The 23,303-nt window shown below is 37.6% G+C and overlaps 1 pseudogene; it reads left to right on the top strand.

The window, feature by feature from the left end:
- The first annotated feature begins 15,527 nt into the window (after positions 1 to 15,527).
- LOC144239069 (transmembrane protein 126A pseudogene) lies at positions 15,528 to 16,118 on the top strand (annotated as a pseudogene).
- The last annotated feature ends 7,185 nt before the right edge of the window (positions 16,119 to 23,303 follow it).

The following is a 23,303-nucleotide window of genomic DNA, read 5'->3' as shown; positions in this document are numbered from 1 at the left end:
CTGGGAGGATCTCCCTTCACCATGGTGCTTCAAGAATGTCCCACAAAGGGGGTGTCCACTTTTGGGTGATGCCTGAGTATCATGCAGAATCATCTGTAAAAACAGCCTGAGCCTTCCCTTTGTCAATTAAGTAGGAACTTCCCCATGAGGTGATAAGTGAAGACTGGATGAGACAAGGCAGTGTAGCAGGAGTGCAGGTTATGGGCATTTGGGCAGGCCATTCACTTCAGGACCAGCTTGGGCCCAATCATGTATACACCATCTTCACTTAATGATGGAGTGTTGCTGTGCATGACCAAATTTATGGCATGGTGGGTCAGATAACACCCTGTTTATGATGGGCAGCTTAGGTCATGTGGTAACTCAGTGGTTCATAGATCAGTGTTTAGTCTCTATAAAATTCGATAGCAAACCAAGAGCTCTTTCTCAAAAGCAAAGTAATCATTCGCAGAGGACAGCAGGCCTTTGTTCCAAAATCCTAAAAATCTGTGCTGTGATTCACCTATGGAGGCCTCCCAAAGGCTCCAAACACCACCCCTATCTGCCACGGACAGTTCAAGCACAATTGGACCTGTTGGATCATCTGTCCCCATGAGCAAAACAGCTTGCATGACAGCCTATGTCTGTTGCAGAGCCTTTTCTTGTTCTGGGCTTCACTCAAAACTCAGAAAGGCTTTTCAGGTCACTTGGTACATGGGCTAGAGTAACACACCCAAATGAGACACATGTTGCCTCCAAAATCCAAAGATGCCCACTAAGCACTGTGCCTCTTATGGCTGCAGGAGGGGCCAGATGCAACAATTTATCCCTCACCATAGAAAAGATATTTTAAATTGCCCCACACCACTGAACCCCTAGATATTTCACTGAGGTAGAAGGCTTCCAAATTTTTGTCAGATTTGTTTTCTGTTCCTTGACACACAAATATATTACCAATAAATATAGAGTAGTTGCTACTTATTCACTAGGTCCAATCAGCATGTTATCAACGTAATGGACCAGTATGATGTCTTGTGAAAGAGAAAGGCAAAGTATGACATGACGCTGGAGAATTGATACATTCCTGAGAAGGGTGTATCATTGGCCTTGGCAGCTGAAAGCAAATTGCTCCTGGTGGTCTTTGTTATCAGGTATAGAGGAAAGAGCATTTGCCAGATCAATAGCTGCGTACCAGATACTAGGACATGTGTTCATTTGCTTGAACAATGAAACCAAATCTGGTACAGCAGCTGCAATTGGAGTCACCACCTGGTTAAGCTTATGATATTCCACTATCATTCTCCAAAACCCAGGCCAAATAAGTGAGTTGAATGAGGATGTGGTAGGGATAACCATCCCTGCAACTTTCAAGTCCTTGATGGTGGCATTAATCTCTGCAATCCCTCCTTACATGTGATACTGCTTTTCCTTTACTATTTTCCTAGGTAGAGGTAGTTCTATAGCTTCCACTTGATCTTTTACTACAATCGCCCTCACTCCATATATCTGGGAACCAGTGGGGGATTCTGTCAGCTGCTGATTATGTCTGTTCTAATCATGCATTCTGGAACTGGGGAAATAACCACAATGGGTTTGGGAACCCACTGGACCCACTGTGAGGTGGACCTGAGCTAAAATCCAGTTGATTACCTGACCTCCATAGCTCCCTTCTCTAACTGGTAGGCCACCATGATGTTTTGGATCTCTTGAAATCAGTGTTGATTCAGAGCCAGTGTTCAGTAGTCCCTGAAAGGTCTGATTATTTTCCTTTTCCTTCATTCACAGTTACCCTGGTAAAAGCTCATAGGTCCCTTTTGGGAAAACTAAGAGAAAGATTAACAATATAATTATTTGATAGTGTAGCAGCATCCTTCCTCAAGGGAACCTGGCCTCCCCTCCTTTAAGGGGTTCTGGTTTTGTAAGCTGGCCCAAGTCAGAATTGATCAATGGGCCATGACTCCATTTTTATAATTCTGATTAAACCTTTGTTCACTTGACCTAGAACTTGTCTGCTTATACAGACCAAATTGGAATTTAGTAGACCTCTTATCTCCTCTAGTTGTACTTAGCCAGTGCCATAGGTCTGACTGTGAGTCACAATGTTCTGATTGCTGCTTTGACACTGTTATCAATGATGGCAGCCATGTTCACCTTGCCTTTGGTAATTGAGTGCCACCACTCAGCCCCTGCCATCCTGAGATTCCATGAATACCATTGCACTTAGGTGTCTCAATTCAGTGACCATAGTTCCCACTTTTAGGTGGCCTACATAGAAGAATGATCACAGAGCTCTTGGGAATGATTTGGGATACTGGGGCTCCCTTACAAATATATTTCTCACAGTCAGGAAGAAAGATGTGTCTTCTGGACCCTCCCTTTGTGGGTGAGTAGGTTTTACATGACAAGTCCACTATAACATTCCAATTTCCCTAAGCCTTTGATTCCCTTCCTCTACATAAGACCAAGGGCAGGCTCAGCATTTCTAACTTGCTCATTGTGGCCACCTTGCGGTTTGTGTTTCAGCCAACCAACAAAACAAACAGTTGGATCCCTTTCTAACTCCCTGTACTGCAACATTAAATGGCATGGGGGAGGGCACTTGTTGGGATGAGCACTGGGTGTCATATGTAAACCAACTTGACAATAAACCATTTAAGAAAAAACAATAATAATAATAAATAAAAAGAAAGGAAGGTTAAAATTTTGAGTACAGGAGAAGGGGTCACAAACTCTAAATCCTAATTTACCTTGACTACATAGAAAAAGAGAGAGACCTAGAGAAAGTAGCAGTTTGAGCCTCATTATTCTAATTTGTAAAATGGAGAGAGAGCCACCTGCTCCGACTGCCTCCCAAGTTTCAGTGAGTTGGATAACACAGCAGGTAATAAATAATAATTCACTTCAAAAAAATGCAGAATCTCTTTGTGAGCCCGTATCAATAAATTCGTCCTATCAAACATATTGTTCCTTCCACCATTATTCCACACCCTTCATATTTGTTCTCTCACATGTCCCCCAGATTTCTATGCATTCCAATTAGGAAATTCAAGTAATTCTTTTGGAGTATAGTGTACCTCCTCATAAGTCATACTTTGTACCTCACCTTTAGGGACCTGCTGGGACTTGAGGTCTAGTTATAGGTTGAGAAACAAAAAGCACTGGGGGTGGGGGGTGAGTCCTGAAGTCAACTGCATTGTCTTGAATAGCCACTGTATCAGGGGAGTCCATTACCATTTCTTCAGGCGTAATTCCCTCAGATGGGGGTAGAGAGGCCACTTCTATGGAGAGTGGAAAAGCTGCTTCCACTGATAAAGAAAACTTATTAGAGTTTACTCAATATGCCCAGCTTCATCAGTGTCTTCCCACACATCCCCATTCCAACTTTTAGGATTCCATTTCTTCCTTATAAATGCCATCACTTTAACAGTAGACAAACTGCAAAGCCAAGAGTTCCATTTTCTTGTCATTCATCAATTACAAGATGAGATCCTGGATTTGAGTTTCAGCAATTTCAGCCCTGCAGCTACAGAAGATAAATGTCTCCTTCAGTGTACAGATAGAACCTTTCCAGTCAGTTATGTGGTACATTAGCTGAGCCTCAAATCCCTGAGCTTATCCTTTTCTTTCCCCACTTTGTCCAGTGACAATAAGAGCAACCAATCAATTCAATTATATTCATTAGTTTGGCAAAAATGTTTGGAAGTATCATATACACAGTCACCCAGATTCTTGTTTACTGTGAATGACTAGGAGTAGCCAATGGAGCTATTTTGTATACCTCAATTGCCAGATCATATCATGGACTATGCTATATTTCCTTTACTAATAGAAATAGAATCATTAGCATCTTTAATGCTAATCTTTAAATCTAATCAGATTAGAGAACCAATTCCATAGATTCCCAGAACAAATTCAGAAAACTCATTCTCAAAATTCTGCTCCTTTAGAACCCCTTTCAGTACCAAAATCTTAGTCAAGGTTCTTCACAGAAGCAAAACCTGTAAGTGTCCATTATCAGTAATTCTTTTTATTCTAAAGTATCCACAGTTTATTAATGTCTGAGCTTCATTTATATTTTTTTTAAAACGCAAAGAACTAGATTAATAAAGAAAGCAAAATTATTTGATGGGGATTTCAAGAAACATTTTGTTATCAAAACTACTACACGTGACAGAGAAGACACTTCTGTATTGTTAAACTGAGAACATTTTCACATGCGTGATCTAAGGCTGAGATTCTGATGAACTTGTTCCTTCTGCCTTGTATCTTTTGTGTGTCACATATCTTCCTTATCTTTCCGTCTGCTTTGCATTTCTCCATCATCTGAATTTTGTGGAAAAAAAAAAAGCTTATCTGTGTTTGCAATACTCATAAATAACTTGGAGATAAAGACAGATAATCTAGGATTTTAAAAATTGAAAAATCAAATCAATCTGTTTGAAGAAGCTTACTGACAAAGTAAAAACTAAGCTCCAAAGAAGAGAAACTACTGATGATGGTATCTGAGAAATGAGACATATTAGATAAAACCTGTTAAAAACTAAACTCAATAAAACAGAAGAAAAAATTATAAAGTATCTTCTCTTTTTTTTTTCAGTTCCCTTTCTAAATAGAAAGCTTCTTAATCTACTTGACATTGTGAGAAATGCTAAAATGCCCAAAATATAACAACTATTTTTGCAATCTTTAGGAAAACTTTTTTATAGGAAACTTTTTTAAAGCCAGAAAAAAGTTAATTATCCATATTATTTAAATAATTAAAAACAAACAAGAAAGTCTAGTTTATATAAAGATCAGTAAGCTGTAATTCCATTGATAATAAAAAAAAATGTTAAACATTTGGAAGATGATTAATCTAAAATATGTGAATTCTTTTTTTTAAGTTTATTCATTTATTTTGAGAGAGAGAGAGCTACCCAGAGAGGGGGGGAGAGAGAGGGAGGGTGGGAGAGAGAGAGAGAGAGAGAGAATTCCAAGGAGGCCCCGAACTGTCAGCACAGAGCCCGACATGGGGCTCGAATTTATGAACCATGAGATAATGACCTGAGCCAAGATCAAGAGTCAGATGCTCAACCAACTGAGCTACACAGATGCCCCTAAAGTGTGTGACTTCTTAGGGAGGAGTTAAGATGGCAAAGTAGCATGGAGACCCTGAGCCGGTCTCATCCCTGAAACGCAGCTAGATCAGCATCAACCATTTTGAACACCTAGGAAATTGATCTGAGGATTAACACAAAAATTTGCATAATTTGAGCCACAGAACTCAGCAGGTACATGGAACAGAGAGGAGAACTGGGGAAGAAAAAAGCTGTGGAGGGTAGGCAGCCATTTTGATAGCGACAGGACAGAGAAAGATAAAGGACAGAGAAAGATAAAGGGGGAGAGTGTGGCACACCTGGATTGTGCAAGAACAGCACTCCCCCAAAAGTAGCTGGAGAGAAAGCAAGAGAAAGAGGGACTGAACAAGAAATCTGTTCCCCAAAACCATTGACAGGAGAAAAGAGAGGGTTTCAATACTACCAGGATTCTATAAAGAGTGGAATGCAGAGTCTGAAGTTTCAGAGCTCAGTGCCTCACAATGCTAAGGTGAATCCCCAGGAGCAGCAGGCAGTGGGGTTTGAGGAGTCCCTGTGCCACACAGGGAAAAGAAGTTCCCCTGCTTGGAGTGCATTTGGTGGAGGCCATTTGGGCAAAGTCCAAGCAGACCCCGGAGAGGAGTCATATTTGCTGGCATTGGGACAAAGAAGTCAGAGTACAGTGAAACCTGGTGCCAGCTGTGTGTTGTGGTTTGCCATAATCTCTGAACCTCTGCCACTGCATGATCACATGAACGTTTTCTTTGGGAAAACTGGCACTGGCCACTGCTCAGTGAGACCCTCTCCAGAGAGTCGGCACAGGTCCAAGCCACAGGGGTCTCTAAAGTGTGGGATTTTGAAACATAACCCCATCTGAGATAAAACTCTGGAGGGAAGTACTTCCTGGCATGTGGACAGCTTGGATACAGACAGGGTAGAGGTGGGGAGTGGACAGAGGCCTGAGCCAAAGGAGGGGTGCTTGATCACAGGTAGATGAGGGTGTGAAGTTCCTGCACCATAGACTAGGGAGCCAGGTAAAGCCATTTTCACCTCTCCCTGCATGCATGTACACACACTGATCCACCCCAGTAAGCTAAGCAGTGCCACCTAGTGGAGAATGTATCACTGCCCATCTGCGCCTTCTAAGCACATCCCCCAGAAGAGGAGCATTAGTCACTCCATCTGCTTACAGACTATAGAAGGCTATAGTTTCAGTTCTAGGGGAAAATGGATGTAACTTCATTCAGGTTTCATTCTGTTTGCTGGTTCACTTATTTGTTCATTTTCTTTGCTTCTGGTTTTACTTAAATTGTTTTCTTTTTTCCTTCTCTTCTTTCTCTTTCTTAGATACAGAAAAAGAAACTTTTATTTTTTTACTTTACTTTTTATTTTTTTAAATTTACTATTCTATTTGATTTTCTTTATTTTATTTTATTCTATTTTATTATATAAATTTAAAATATTTTAATTATTAAATTTTTTCTTAACACTTTCTTTCCTTTCTCTTTTTTCTCTATTCTATCAAGCTTCTTTCAACAAGCACACCAAAACACACCTAGGATCTAGCTTCCTTTATTAGAGTTTTTATTTTGATTTTAATTTTTTAAGTTTAATTTTTTTATTTTATTAATTTTTCTTCCTCCAAAATGACAAAATGAAGGAATTCATCTGAAAAGAAAGAACAGGAAGAAATGACAGCCAGGGACTTAATCAACACAAATGTAAGTAAGATGTCTGAAGTAGAATAATGATAATAAGAATACTAGCTGGGTTTAAAAAGGCATAGAAGACACCAGAGAATTCCTTTCTCTAGGGTAGAGAAAAAAAATTCTTTTTTTCTCATGGAGAGAAAAGAAATAAAATCTAGTGAGACCAAAATTAAAAATGCTATAACTGAGATACAATCTTGAATAAATGTCACAACAGCAAGGATGGATGAAGCAGAACAACAAATCAGCGATTTAGAAGATAAAATTAAGGAGAATAATGAAGCAGAAAAAAGAGGGAAACAAAGGCAAAAGAGCACAATACAAGACTTAGAAAACTCAGTGACTTATTAAAAAGGAATAATATCAGGGCACCTGGGTGGCCCAGTCAGTTGAGCATCCGACTTCGGCTCAAGTCATGAACTCACTGTTCACGGGTTCAAGCCCCACATTGGGCTCTGTGCTGACAGCTCAGAGCCTGGAACCTGCTTCAGATTCTGTGTGTGTCTCTCTCTCTCTGTTCCTCCCCTGCTCTCACTGTCTCTCTCTCTCTCAAAAATAAATAAATATGAAAAAAAAATTTAAGGAATAATATCTGAATCATAGAAGATGAAGATGAAGAGAGAGAAAAGAGGGAGAAGATTTATGTGAGCAAATTATAGCAGAAAATTTTCCTAATCTGGGGAAGGACACATCCATCAAAATCCAAGGAGCACAGAGAAGTCCCATTAGATTCAACAAAAACCAACCATCACCAAAGCATAGCATGGTCAAATTCACAAAATACACAGATAAGGAAAGAATTTTGAAACAGCAAGAGAAAAAAGTCCTTAATCTATAAGGGAAGACAGATTAGGTTTGCAGCAGACCTATTCACAGAAATTAGTCAGGCCAGAAAGGAGTGGCAGGATATATTCAATGTGTTGAATCAGAAAAATATGCAGCCAAGATTTCTTTATCCAGCAAAGTTCCCACTCAAACTGGAAGCAGAGATAGAGAGTTTCCCAGGCAAGCAAAAACTAAAGGAGCTTGTGACCACTAAACCAGCCCTGCAAGAAATTTTAAGGAGGACAATGATTGGAGAAAAGACAAAAGCAACGAAGATTAGAATGACTAGAGAACATCACCAGAAACACCAAACTTCAGCCAACACAATGGCACTAAATTCCTACCTTTCTGTACTCACCCTACATGTCAATGGACTAAACACTCCAATCAAAATAAGATATATCAAAATGGATAAGAAAACAAGACCCATCTATATGCTGCTTACAAAAGACCCATTTTAGGCCTAAAGACACCTACAAATTGAAAAGGGATGGAGAGCCATCTATCATGCTAACAAGGAAACAAGGGCTTTGAATGACACACTGGACCAGATGGACTTAACAGACATATTCAGATATATTCAGAATATTTCATACTAAAGCAGCAGAATACACATTCTTCTCGAGTGAACATGGAACATTCTCCAGTATAGATCACATTATGAGACACGAATCAGCCCTTAACAAGTACAAAAAGATCAAGATCATGCCGTGCATATTTTCAGACCAAAATGCTATGAAACTTAAAATCAACGACAAGAAAAAATTTGGAAAGACCAGGAATACTTGAAGATTAAAGAATATTCTACTAAAGAATGAATGGGTTAACTGGGAAACTAAATAGGCAATTTAAATGTACATGGAAACCAATGAAAATGAAAACACAACAGTCCAAAACCTCTGGGATGCAGCAAAGGCAGTCCTAAGAGGGAAGTAGATAGCAATCCAGGCCTTCCTAAAGAAGGAAGAAAGGTCTCAAATACACAACCTAACCTTACAACTAAAAGAGCTAGAAAAAGAACAGAAAAAAAAGCCCAAAATCAGCAAAAGAAGGGAAATAGTAAAGGTTAGAGCAGAAATCAATGATATAGAAATTTTAAAACACACACACACACACACACACACACACACACACACACAGTAGAACAGATCAATGGAACCAGGAGCTAGTTCTTTGGGAGAATTAACAAAATTGATAAACCCCTAGCCAGATTGGTCAAAAAGAAAAAGTAAAGGACCTAAATAAATCAAATCACAAATGAAAGAGGAGAGATCACAACCAACACCATATAAATAGAAACAGTAAGAGAATATTATGAGCAATTATATGCCAAAAAATTAGACAATCTAGAATAAATGGACAAATTCCTAAAACATAGAAACTGTGTTTAACAGTAAGAAACTTGAAAGAGGAAGAAATAGAAAATTGAACAGGCCCATATCCAGTAAAGAAATTGAATCAGTAATCAAAAATCTCCCAAAAATAAGAGTCCAAGCCCAGATGGCTTTCCAGGGGAATTCTACTAAACATTTAAAAAATAGTCAACATCTATTCTTTTGAAGCTGTTCCAAAAAACAGAAATGGAAGGAAAACTTACAAACTCATTCTATGAGGCCACTATTACCTTGATTCCTAAACCAGACAAATACCCGACTAAAAAGGAGAATTACAGAGCAATTTTCTGATGAACATGGATGCAAAAATTCTCAACAAAATACTAGCAAACCAGATCCAACAACACATTAAAAGAATGATTCACCAATATCAAATGGGATTTATACCTGTGATGCAGAGTTGGTTCAGTATCTGCAAATCAATCAGTGTGATACATCACAGTAATAAAAGAAAGATTATTAAAATTCTTTTATTAAAATAAAAGAAAGACCCTCTCAATAGATGCAGAGAAAGCATTTGACTAAATATAATATCCTTTCTTGATAAAAATGCTCTAGAAAGTAGGGATAGAAGGATCATACCTCAAGATCATAAAAGCCATATACAAAAGACCCACCACTAATCCCATTCTCAATGGGGGAAAACTGAGATCTTTCTCGCTAAGGTCAGGAACACGACAAGGATGTCTCACTCCCACTCAACATAGTGTTAGAAGTCCTAGCCCGAGGGCCAGGACTTTTACCCAAACACAAACCTGGTTGGTTCTGAAATATAGATAGACCTCAATTTCCCTAACCCATAGCAGCCTTTCTTATGATCACAGCCATCTATCTAAGTAAGAAATGAGATTTTCTTTAGCAACCTGGTAGCTTTCTTGCTGAGGCAAGAGAAAAAGAAGGTTCTCTATCTCCATCAGAATTACTCCAGGGTCATTTTCTTTTGTGTATCTACCATTCTGGCTCCAGGAATGGCCTTGGGCACAAGGTGGACGAGATCACACTCTCATAGCCAAGTCTTTGCTGTTCCTAGAGCAACCTCTAGTTATCCAGTTCTCCCTTTTCCTGGCGATCAATTCCAGGCCTGCTCTCTGATGGGACTCCAAGCTTAAGATTAGGGGTTGTCCAAATTAGGGATCCTGTAGACCAGTATATTTTTAAAGATAAGAAAAACAAAGAGACAGAGTAGCAGTTGCCAAATTTCCATTTTATCAATATAAAATGCTCTTTAAAAAAATGTTTACTTACATCATTTCATTTCAAAACAGTCTCTCCCAAAATAGTTAAGGATATGATCTCAAGATCAGTACAGGTCTTTTAAATTGTCCATTTCTCACTTCATGAATAAATCACTTCATTGCTTTTATTTTTCTTATTTTCTTAGGATAAGTGAAAACATTTACAGTCTCATCCCAATCTGCCCAATCGTGTTCAGAAGCCACCATTCTTGAAGTGTCTTGATCTCCTTCCCAATATACTCAAATATTCCTACTGAATGCTGACTAAAGCAAAGATTGTAAATCTAGTGGTAGAAACCTCAGCCATTTGAAAGTTAGGAGAAGGCCAGTGCAAGATATCCAACATTATCTTGCACCTACAAAAAATTAGAATGAGAAAAAAGGACAAGAAGGGACAAAGCGATGAAAAGGGCACCTCTTGCTCCCTTACATCTTCTTGACCCACCTTCATCCCCAGTCTTTGCTGTGATAGCCACCTTCACATATGGCTAATCCAATAGTATCTTGCCTCCACTGAAATTCATATCCTTATTTTCTGCCCTCACCTCTCTGAGCTATGCTTGAGATATCTGTGGAAAGCCATAGTTCATGTATGTAAACATGCAAATGCAGGGAGATGACCTGATGGAGCAATCCTTAACTGGCAGGGATTCAGGCTTCAGTGCTCCCTCCCTGCCTCTTAGGAGGATAATTCTAAGGAATGTTTGTAGAGTTCATCAATGGGTTGCAGCAGTACTGAGTCCCAGTTATCAATAGAGGTGACAGCTGATAGCATACTCTTGCATTGGCTTTCTTTCCTCCTCCAACACTCCCAATTCTACTCTCTGACATCACTTCCTAAAACAAACAACCTACATGCAAACCCTTGTCTCAGGCTACCCTTTCTACCTAGAGAGAATCTAGGCTGACAGTTGATACCAAATGTGGGGTGGATAATGCCTGGCATGCTCTAACATCACAAAAACTGTTTCACCTTTGATGGATTGAAAGGAAACACAGATGAGAGTGACACTTTGGCATGGGCAGAAACAAGAATTTTCGAATGTTATGGGGATATTGGTGTTCATAATGGTTGGAGGGTTGGCTGACTGTTATAAACAGTTTCAGAAGTCTTGAAAAAAATGTTAGGTTCAGGTTAGTCTACTATCAACTCAAGGCTTCCTGTGAAAGTCAGACAGCAGCCCTGGTAGTGTTTAAAGAATCCCTTATCTTCTGTAGCTACAGGACAGACCACAAGCCCAGGATTTCATTGTCAAGGTAACAGAGTTACACAAAAGGCTAAAGCACAAAAGATGAGAAAGGAGAATAACCAAATCTTTAGAGGGCTACTAAATACAGCATCTGAGCCAGCATGGATACCAAGTATCCAAAATACCATTATAGCTTCCCATTCAGAGTGGGAGCTTATGAACGTCAGATGATATATGGAACTGTCACCCAGCTTCATCTCACAGGGAACTTATAATTAGTTCATTGGCCCCTGAGTGCATAAATGTGATGAGTATATTCAAAACTAACAAGACCTTCATGTTGCTTCCCTGTCCTGTTAAGTAAGAGCCATTTTGTTAAAGGCCAAGTAGAAGTTCTTGAAACTGCTCTCACTTTTAGAGTCCCACTCCCAAGAAAGTAAATCAAAGGCAAAACTTCATGTCAAAAAGAATTGCAGAGACTGGCATTGCCACCAAAGACATTAAGAATGCATAAAGGTGGTTGTTGCCATATCCCTGTGTAATTTACTTATCTGGCACTATAGAAATCAGAGGGATTCAAGCAGATGACAACACACTGCTGTAAATTTGACCAATTAGTAGACTCAATTAAAGCTACTTATGATGTCTTTACTGGAACAGATTAACACAGCTTCTGGTAACTTTTTTAAATTGCATTTAAAATGCAATCTTTTATTTTTTTTTAATTTTTTTAATGTTTTATTTATTTCTGAGAGAGAGAGAAAGACAGCATGAGCGGGGACGGTCAGAGAGAGAGGGAGATACAGAATCTGAAACCGGCTCCAGGCTCTGAGCTGGCAGTCAGCACAGAGCCCGACGTGGGGCTCGAACCCACGAACTGTGAGATCATGACCTGAGCCGAAGTCAGACGCTCAACCAACTGAGCCACTCAGGTGCCCCTAAAATGCAATCTTTTAAACCATAGCAGTAAGGAAGACCAAAAGCAATTTACTTTTACACAGGGACAACAGCAACAGACATACACTCTCTTCCCCCAAAGCATCAGCTCTGCAGTGTTCTATCATAGTAATAATGCAAGACAAGACAGCATCAGCCTACATATAAGTCAATATTTTGTCTCAAAGCTTCCCTCAGATAAAAAAGGAAGTTGCCTTCACTCAACTCCTTATTAAGTCCCTCACATTACCTGGTGCTCTTTCAATAACTTTATTTGGAATAAATAACTACTGCTTAGAGAAGACATATGAGCCACCACATTTTTCTTATATAAACCTAGAAGTAGTTTCAGCACTTTTGAGACAGTCTTTGAGACATCAGCCCACTGTCTTTTTGGTGTTGGCCTCACAGAAATTCATTCCTCTCTGGTTTGACGCATCTCTTTCCCTTTGGCTTTTTTATTTTTTCAGAGATGGTTTGGGTCCCTTGGAGCCAGGTGCTCTTATAGCCCTCCACTCCAGCTACAAAAATTTAAAAAAAGAAAAAGAAAAAGAAAACAATCCAACAAGTAGATTGTGGAAATCATGAATATGCAAACCATCTACCATACTAGCATGTGAATGAGAAACTGTAGCCTGGATAAAATTTTCAAGAAGAGCTTCATACTCAGATTCAGAGGTACTGTATCTCAAATAACATAATAAAAATAAAAGTACATGCTCCTGAAAACTGTGTTAGATAACTCAAAAACTGACTCTAGTTGATGTCAATGCCATTAAATTAAAGCCACTTATGAAAACTTTGAATAAAATTATTTCTTAAAGTGAATTAATAAAGTACTACTTTTGAATTAATATATCTAATATAGAAGATTTAAAATGTCTAAAACTAAATTAATAGTGGTGGGGCGCCTGGGTGGCTTAGTGGGTTAAGCGTCCGACTTTCGCTTAGGTCATGATCTCGCGGTTCATGGGTTCGAGCCCCGCGTCGGGCTCTGTGCTGACTGCCAGCTCAGAGCCTGGAGCCTGTTTCAGTCTGTGACTCCCTCTCTCTCTGACCCTCTCCTGCTCACGCTGTCTCTCTCTCTCTCTCCTAGAAATAAATAAAAATATTAAAAAAAAGAAAAAAAACTAAATTAATAAACTATGACAGGTAGACATTTGACTATTTCATTTACTTTCCTAAAACATACTCAAGTTTTTAGAAATCTTTTTATTGGTAAAATGAGAAAATCAGATGGCCTATAAATTTAAATATATAGAATATTATTGATGTGAAAAATTAGGCTCAAAGGAACTGTGTATTTATTACCACAAAGTGTTAAATTAGCAGAGTCAGGATTAGACCCAGATCAGCTTGACTCTAGACATGGACTCTTATGGGCCTTTATGTTCTCAACCTCCAAAACCTGATCATGACTTTCTACAAACCATCCCTCAGTGACAAACCAGACTCATTTCTTCCTCTCCATCTGTTGAGCAATAGTGCAGCCTGATTTCCATTCTTTTAGTGTATGATGTGGGGTTTTGAGCTGCTTTTCCATACATGTTTCCCATGCATATTTTATTTTGAGAATATGACCTTTGAATATAGGGGTAGATGTTTTGAAATATATGTGAATTGTACATAAAATCATTAGTGTCTGTTATGACTCAAAACAAACTAAACCCTAACTGAAGACCCTCCTCAATGTCTCCCTCTAGAGGCCCAATAAGGAATTTGATCTTTTGGCTTCACTGAAAGTGAAGGCAATATGTGGTATAGGAAGAGTCCACAATTTGTCTGTGCATGGCCAGATAGCAAATATTTTAGGATTTGAAGGCCATACAATCTCTGTTGCAATTACTCAACTCTGTCGTTGTAGCACAAAACCAGCCACAGACAACACATTAATGAATAAGTGTGGCTGTGATCCAATAAAACTTATTTATGGATGCTGAAATTTTAATTCTGTATACTTTTTGCATAACCTGAAATGTTATTCTTTTCAAAGTTTTAAAAAATCATTTAAAAATGTAAATGCCATTTTTAGCTCACAGATCATGTAAAGACAAGTGGCAAACCAAATTGGCCTCTTGCTGTAGTCTGTTGGCCTTTAATGTAGAAAAAAGAACACTGGACATGGGATGAGACGCCCTGGTTTAGAGGACTGCTGTTGTCACTTGTGCAACATGTGACATCAGACAAATCAAATGAATTCAGATAAAATTACAAGATCTTGATTTGCTAATCTGTAAAATAAACTATTAGATTAGATTAACCTTAAAGGCTATGTCAACTTTAAAAACCCTATAGTGGCTTTCTGTTCCTAGCATTGGCAGACTAAATGAACTAGAAATGTCTCACAATACAAAAATACATTAAAATACTGAATAAAGTAAAATATTTTTTAAAACCTCATGGCTGAGCTAGCAAGAGCATAAGGAAATTCGTCAGAGGCCAGAAAGGTACAAACTTCCAGTTATTAGAGAAGTAAGTACTCAATTATTATACATTATGACAATTTTGAGTTGTCACTACAAAGAGAAAATTTTTTCTTTTCTCTTTTTTTCTTTCCTTTCTTTTTATTGTATCTCTATGAGAAGATGGATTTTAGCTGAACCTATTCTGGCAAACATTTCACAATATATGTAAATCAAACAATCATACTGTACACCTTAAACTTATACAGTGAATTGTGTCAATTACTTCTCAATAAAACTCTGGGGGAAATGTTGTTTTTAGGTTTGTTTAGCTTGTGATATTAAATATTCCCAAAAATATAATTCCCCACAAGTATGAAGATTATGATAAAAATAATTTTACAAGGTAAGAAAAAAATGCCATATATTAAAGTATATCAACCCTTCAGTTTGATTTTTACTTCAAGATAATTTCGTGAGGAAACAAAAGATCACAAATAGTATTGGCATATCTCAATTACCATATTTATATGTGAAAATGGAGTATATAGTTTTTTTATTTGATGCAGAAACATTTATTTGATATTAAAACGCTTAAATCTTTGGATTGTCTTGACAGTATCATCTTTTTTAGTAAAAGGAAGGTGTTTGAGACCCAAGTCACATGTCAGCCAAAGATGGCTGTGCTCAGGCTAGTTGAGCATAGGTTGGAATGAGCCCCATTGTGGCAAAGGAGAATTAGTGGAGGCTCCAACTGTTCTGAGGAAAGTATAAGGCTCAAGATGGAAAATCATGAAGCAGATGATACTGGAAAGGAAACTTAATTTTCAATATCATAACCAGAAAAAGTTACCAACTCCCAGAAGCAGAAAGGAATCTATTTGAACATGGATCAACATATATAGCGTTTAATGCTGCTCTCCGTAGTCAAATAGAAAATAGTGGTTTTTGACGCTTCTTAAATGTGACAGAGTCCCTATAGCTGCTGGCTTACCAATGGCAGCAATCCCATTTTTGACTGCACATGCATCTTCCAAAGGTTTTGTAAGTTTACCTTTGAATACAGGTGATTTGAATTGTGAAACCTGTACAATAACATGGGATGGATTGATTGGTCTTGTTTTGGTGGTCTGTACCCTGTTTTCTTGGCTATACCTGTGAATGGTGGCCTAGCAGCCAGGTAGGAGTCAGCCCTGCTACCAGAGAAAGGAAACATCTTAATCTACTGGTCTAGAATTTCGAAGCCTGTCTTTAGGAAGATGTTATTTCCCATTTTGCTCCAAACTGTACTTGCATCATACCTTGGATCTATACAATATAAACTAATTATAAAGGCTCTTCAGTTACCTGAACCTGGCCTAGAAATTCAGTGATTGTTAAATAACTGTATACACTCAAATAAAATTGTAATGTCTGAAAAAGAAAGAAAGAAAGAAAGAAAGAAAGAAAGATCTGTATAGTAAAGTGCAGCTGACTCAAAGTTTTGTTACTCAGGAAAATTAACAAATTCTCATCCACCAAAAACATATTAGGTGATTTTTTAAAAACACCAGAATTTGTTGATATTTAAGATCCTTTACTTGGCTTGTCTCCTCTATCCAGTAACCTGATTTGTGTTAGTTTTCCTGAGGGGTGTCTTGTACCTTAGGAAACATAGGAGAGAGAATATCAGATGATATTCCTCACCCAATTTTAGTATCTGTCTTGATATTCTCAACATAAAACCATACTAACACCAATTATAAAATAATGTATGAGACAACTGACAAACTTGAGAGAAAATTATTTGTCAAAGAAGTAAAGAGGCAATTCAGAAAAGCACATACTTTTATATGTATGTTAGTCTTTAAGCTAATAAATATTAAAAATGCTCTCCTGCACCACTAATAAAAAAGATGAAAATTATAATAACAAGGAGATACTGCTATTCACTTGTTTTGTTGGCAAAAATTTTAAATCCCCATCATTGTTCCATAATGTGAAGAAAATGCCCTTTCACATGCTGCAACTGGAAGGGTAAAATGGTACACATTTTCTGGAATATTTTTGGCAATGTTTTTTTTTTAATTTCTTTAATGTTTTATTTATTTTTGAGAGAGAGAGACAGCATGAGTGGGGAGGGTCAGAAAAAGATGGAGACACAGAATCTGAAAGAGGCTCCAGGTTCTGAGCTAGCTGTCAGCACAGAGCCCGATGCAGGGCTCAAACTCATGAACCGTGAGATCATGACTGAGTTGAAGTTGGACGCTTAGTCGACTGAGCCACCCAGGCGCCCCAGAAATGTTTTAAAAAAACATTAAAATGTGCATATTCTTTGACTCAATAAATCTTCAAGAATTTATCTTAAAGAAATGATAGTGAGTAGGGCTCCTGGGTGGCTCAGTCAGTTACACAGCTGACTTTTTATCTCAGCTTAAGTCTTGATCTCAAGGTCATGAATCCCATAAAAAAAAAAAGAAATAATAATGAGCAAAAACAGTTATGAAAATGTTCATTTCAGTGTTGCCTATAATAATAAAATGTCTTAAACAATTTAAATGTTCAAAAAGAGGAGATTCAATTTATAAGTTATTGTTTATTCCTACAATTAAATAATACAAAGGTATTTAAAGTAATAATATAAATCTATACTGACACTGAGAGATAGCTAAGATAAATTATTTAATGAAAAATGTCTCAAAAATATGGAAACGTGTGCATATATACCTAAATTACATATAGTACACAACAAAAAAATTTTTTTTAAGGTGCTCAAACTCAAGGTTTCCCTCAGGGCACTTGCCTGTCTCTAAAACTCTCAAAATTCAGATGCAATAAGCCTCACATGAAGGCAGAAATCAAGGTCTGCACTAAATGACAAATCAAACACGAACCTTCATACAAAGCAAGAAGCCCAAAGTTTAGCTCTCAAAGAACCAATAAGTAGGGAGAATAAACCAACCATTAGAAAACTGGGGATAGAAGGGAACTTCCTCAAATTTATAGAGGGCATGCATGGAAAACCTACAGCTAACGTTACACTTAATGTTTTCTCCCTAAGATCGGATATAATAAAAGGATGCTTATTTTGTCCCTTTTATTTGACTTTATAGTAGAAGTCTTAGCCAGTGTAATAAGACAAGAAGTAGAAGGAGGGAAAGGTGGCAGCAGCAAAATAGTGGAACTGGAAGTCCTAGGAGTCCCAGGTCTCATCCCCACCCCCACCAGAAACGTTGATTTAACAACTGTATAAGAAACAAAATATCTTTATAAGAGTTCAGAATCTAGTTAAGAAATTGAAGTATGCAGGTATGTAAAACATAAAAGTAGGCACACTGAAATAGGCAAGAGCAATATCACTCTACCCAAGTTAGCCCTTCTCTCTAGTAAGCACAGCTCAGTGCCAAGAGAGATCTTACTCCTCCTTGGGAAAAGGGTGAGTGATTGGGGTGAACATCCAAGGTCCCCAGCCTTCCAGTTTACTCCTGACTTTCAGGGCACTCCCCAAGAGCCGCTTTCTGTCTCACTTCACACAGAAAGCTGAAAGAACTAGCAGAGTTTAGACACCTGGGACAGCTAGGGCAAAAGGCACCTTCCTGCAGCCAGATCAGGTCTATGAGGTTCAGAAAAGGCACATGAATGAGAAGTTTTCTCTAAAGGAGAGAGATGATTTGAGTTTGAATCCAACATCCCATACTTTGGGAAGTATACTTCCCCAAAGGGCTGGTTTCTGCCTCACCTCACACAGAACTCTGAGGAAGTAACATACTCAGACACCAGAGGGGGCAAGAGTTCATGGGTTCTTGAAAGAAAAAGAAAGATTAGACACCTGGGGCAGCTAAAAACAAAGGTCTCAAGAACCTATAGCCAGGCTGACTGGTGAAGGTCTTTTCAATCAAACCACTTTATAAAAACTGGGAAAGTTGGCTGTTTCTTCAAATATGCAGACACCAACACAAGACTATGAAAACATAAAGCATCAGGAACCACAAACAATCAAAGAACAAAATAAATCCCCAGAAAGTAACTGAGTCTAAAGAAATGGAGATCTATGCACTGCCTGACAAAAAACATCCTAAAGAAGTTTAATGAGTTACCAGAGAACAAAGATAGACAACTAAACAAAATCAGTAAAACAATATATGAACAAAATGAGAATATCAACAGAGATTTAAAAATACTAAAAAGTATGAAACAGAAATCATAGAGCTGAAGAATATAATAACCGAATTTAAAAATTCACTAAGGAGTTCAACATCAGACTTGATCAAGTGGAAGAAAGAATCAGAGAACTTGAAGACAAATCATTTGAAATTATGCATTCAGAAGAAAAAAAAGAAAACAGGATTTTTTTAAAAACTGAAAACAACCTAAGAGAATTATGAAACACCATCAATGAAACTGTGATACACATTATGGGAATCCCAGAAGAGAGATAAAAAAATAAAAAATAAAAAAGTATAAGGCTTAAAGAAATAATGGCTGAAAACTTCCCAAATCGAGGGAGATGGATATCTAGATTCATAAAGCTTAAAAACACCAAAAAGGATGAATCCAAAGATTACATTAAGAAACTTTAACATCAAATTTTTAAAAGTCAAGGACAAAGAGAAGATTTTGAAACCAGTAAGAGAAATGCAACTCCTCATATACAAGGGAGCCCCCAGAAGATAATAATCAGTAAATTACTCAGTAGAAAACTTCAGGCAAGAAAAGAATGGAATGGTATACTAAAAGTATTGAAAGATAAAAACTGCTAACCAAGAAAACTTTATCTAACAAAACTATTCTTTAGAAATGAAGAAGAAATAAAGAATTCCCAGATGAATAAAAGCAGAGGTGGTTTATTATCACTATATCTGCCTTTTGAGAAATGCTAAAGGGAGCTAATGAAGTTGTTCAAGTTGAAACTATATATATAGACAGAGATAGATAGATAGATAGATAGATAAAATATCAACCTTGAAGGCATACAAAAATATAAAATTAATTAACAAAAGTAAATATGCAGACAAGTATAGAATAATGTAGTACTGTAATGAGTTGTAAAAATCACTTTTAACTCTAGCATAGAAGTTAAAAGAAAATAGTACTAAAATAACTATAAATACAAAATGTATTAACAAATACACAGTATACAAATATAAATTATTACACACATAACATAAAGAGTTGGGGGAGAGAGGGAAAAGTGTAGAGTTTTTGTATGCAATTAAAGTTAAGTTGTTATCAACTCAAATAGACAGTTTTAACTATAAGATGTTTTATGTAAGCCTTGTGATAACCACAAAGAAAGTATCTATAGTAGATACACAGAAGAAAAAAAGAAAGAGATCAAAGCATATCACCATAAAAAGTCACCAACACAAAGGAAAATAGCAAAGGAGAAAAAGGGGAACAAAGAACCCAAATCAAACAGAAAAAAATATTAACAAAATAGTAATAGTAAGTTCTTAACTATCAATAATTACTTGAAATAGATTTGGGCACCTGGTGGTTCAGTTGGTTACGGATTCGACTTTAGGGCAGGTCATGATCTCACGGTTCATGAATTCAAAACTCATGCTGGACTCTCTGCTGTCAGTGTGGAGCTCGTTTCAAATCCTCTTTATCTCCCTCTCTCTGCCCCTCCCCCAACAATAAATAAACATTTAATAAAATATAAACAAACAAAAAATAAATAAATAAAAATGTATAGACTAAACTCTCCAATCAAAAGACATAGAGTGGCTAAATAGATAAAATAAAACAAGATGCAACTATATGCTGCCTACGAGAGATTCACTTTAGAATTAAAGACATTTGTAGACTGAATGTGAATAGTCCATGCAAAAGATAATCCATCCAAATGGTAACCAAGAGAGAGCACAGACGGCTGTATTTACATCAGAAAAAAATAGACTTTAAATCAAAAACTGTCACAAAAGACAAAGGTTATTCTATAATAATTAAAAAGCCAATTCATAACAAAAATATAACAATCGTAAACATATATGCACTCAACACTAGAGCCTCTCAATATATAAAGCACACATTCACAGATATGAAGGGAGAAATAGGTAGCAACACAATAATAGTAGAAGACTTCAACTACATTTTCAACAATGGATAGACATATCCAGACAGAATGTCAATAAGGAAACAAAGGACCCAAACAACACTACAGACTGAATGGTCCTAACATACTTATACAGAACATTCCACTCCCCCCTCAAAAAACAAAGCAAAACAAAAACCAGAATACACATTCTTCTCAAATAAACATGACACATTCTTCAGGAGATATCACGTTATGACACACAAAAAAGGTCTCAACAAATTTAAGAATTTTGAAATCACACCCAAATGTCTTTTCTGACCACAGTTGGAAATAAGTCAGTAACAGAAAGAAAACTGGAAAATTCACAAAAATGTGAAATTAAATAATAATACAATCCTGAGCAATCGTTGGATCAAAGAAGGAATTAAAAGGGAAATTAGGAAATACCTTGAAACAAACAAAATGAAAATACAATATACCAAAACCCATAGAATGCAGCAAAAGCAGCATTAAAAGAGAACTTTATAGCAATAAATACCTACATTTAAAAAAGAAGAAAGATTTTAAATAAATACCCTAAACTTATCCTCAATGAACTAGAAAAAAAATAGACACACTAAGCTCAAAGTGAGCAGAAGGAAGGGAATAAAGATAAGAGCAGAAATACAGACTAGAAAAACAATTAAAAAAATCAATGAAATTAACAGATGGGTCTTTTAGAAAGATAAACAAAATTCATAAATGGTTAGCTAGACTAAGAAAAAGAATGAAGACTCAAATAAAGTCAGAAATGAAAGAGGAAATATTAAAACTGATAGCACAGAAACAAAAGAATCTTAAGACATTACTGTGAACAATTACATGCAAACAAATTGGATAACTAGAAGACATGGATAAATTCCTAGAAACACATGATCTACAAGAATTGAATCATGAAAAAATAGAAAATCTGAAAAGACCTATAACCAGTGAGGAGACTGAATTACTAATCCAAAATTTCCCCAACAAATAAAACCCCAGGACCAGATGGCTTCACTGGTAAATTCTATCAAATATTTAAAGAAGAATTAATGCCAATATTTCTTAAACTGTCTCAAAAGGTGAAGAAGAAACACTTCTAAATTAATTTTTAAGACTTTATTACCCTGTTACCAAAACAAAAGACGGATCTCACACACACATGCACGCACGCACGCAAATGCCCATGCACACGCACACACATACACCTATAGTCTGATATCTCTAATAAACATAGATATTAAAAACCCTTGACAAAATACTATCAAATAAATTTAACCACATATTAATATCCCATGACTAAGTTGAATTTATCTCTACAAAGCAAAGATGGTTGAAAAAATAAAAATCAATTAATGAAGAGGAGTTAAGACGGTGGAGTAGTAAAGGGACCCTGGTTTGTCCCATCCCTCAAACACAGCTAGATCAACAACAAACATTTTGAATACCTAGGAAGTCAATCTGAGGATTAACAGAACAATCTGCATAATTTGAGGGAGAGACCGCAACAGGTATGTGGTGTGGTGCAGAGGGGTGAACTGGGGGAGAAGAATAGAGGGGAAGGAGCCGTTTTCATGGAGAGAAGACAGAAGGGGAGAGAGAGTAGTTCCCCAAAACCATTAACAGGGGGGAAAGATAAGGTTTCAATACCACCAGTTTTTTATAAACAGTGGAGCACAGAGTCAAGTTTCAGACGTCAGGCCCTGGTGGTGCTCTGGTGAAGAAGAAAGATGGAGCCCAGGTAGGGGGCAGCACAGTCGGAGGATCCCTTGGGTTGCACAGGGAGAAGTGGTTCTCCTACTTGGAGTGCATTTGGTAGAGGTAATAGAGCCTCTCTGCAGGCAAAATACACAGCAGGCACCATCAGGCGACCACATTCACCTATATAGGAGCAAAAGACGCTGTCTGATGGCAGCAAACCCTGGCACTGGCTGTGTGTTGTGATTTACCATAAACTCTGAGCTTTTGCCTCTGCGCGGTTGCACAACCACTTCCTGGGACAAGCCCGCCTTGGTCACAGCGTGGCAAAACCCTCTCCCAGAAGATCACTGGGGANATCTAAACTGTGGAGTTTGGAAACATAGCCATACCTGAGATAAAACTTTGGAGAAAGTTTTCCCTACCTTATTAGGGAGACAACTCAGACACAGACATGGGAAAGGCAGAGTGCTGATGGAAGCAAGGGACACAGGAGGTACGACTGGTCATTTGTGAGGGCACAAACTTCCCACTCTGGAGAGTGGGAAGCAAGGTGAAGTCATTTTCACCATTAGCTCACCAACACTGATGGACCCCAGTGAACTAAACAGTGCCACCAACTGGAGAATGAAGCCATTACACCAAGCCCTGCCCTCTGTGCCCTCTAGGCACATCTCCATGAGAGTGAGTAGGTCTGAGAACCAGAGCAGCAGCCTCCTCCCCGAGAATACCAGCACAAATCACTTCCATAAGCTTAGTCTACTGATCTTAGACTGCTGCAAAGACTATAACAAGAGATGAAGAAGGGTATTATATCATTATA

The sequence above is a fragment of the Crocuta crocuta genome, unplaced genomic scaffold (assembly GCF_008692635.1).
Source record: "Crocuta crocuta isolate KB4526 unplaced genomic scaffold, BGI_CrCroc_1.0 scaffold177, whole genome shotgun sequence".
NCBI classification, from domain to species: domain Eukaryota; kingdom Metazoa; phylum Chordata; class Mammalia; order Carnivora; family Hyaenidae; genus Crocuta; species Crocuta crocuta.
Note: the sequence above shows the minus strand (reverse complement) of the source record. Positions and strands in the feature narration are given on the sequence as shown.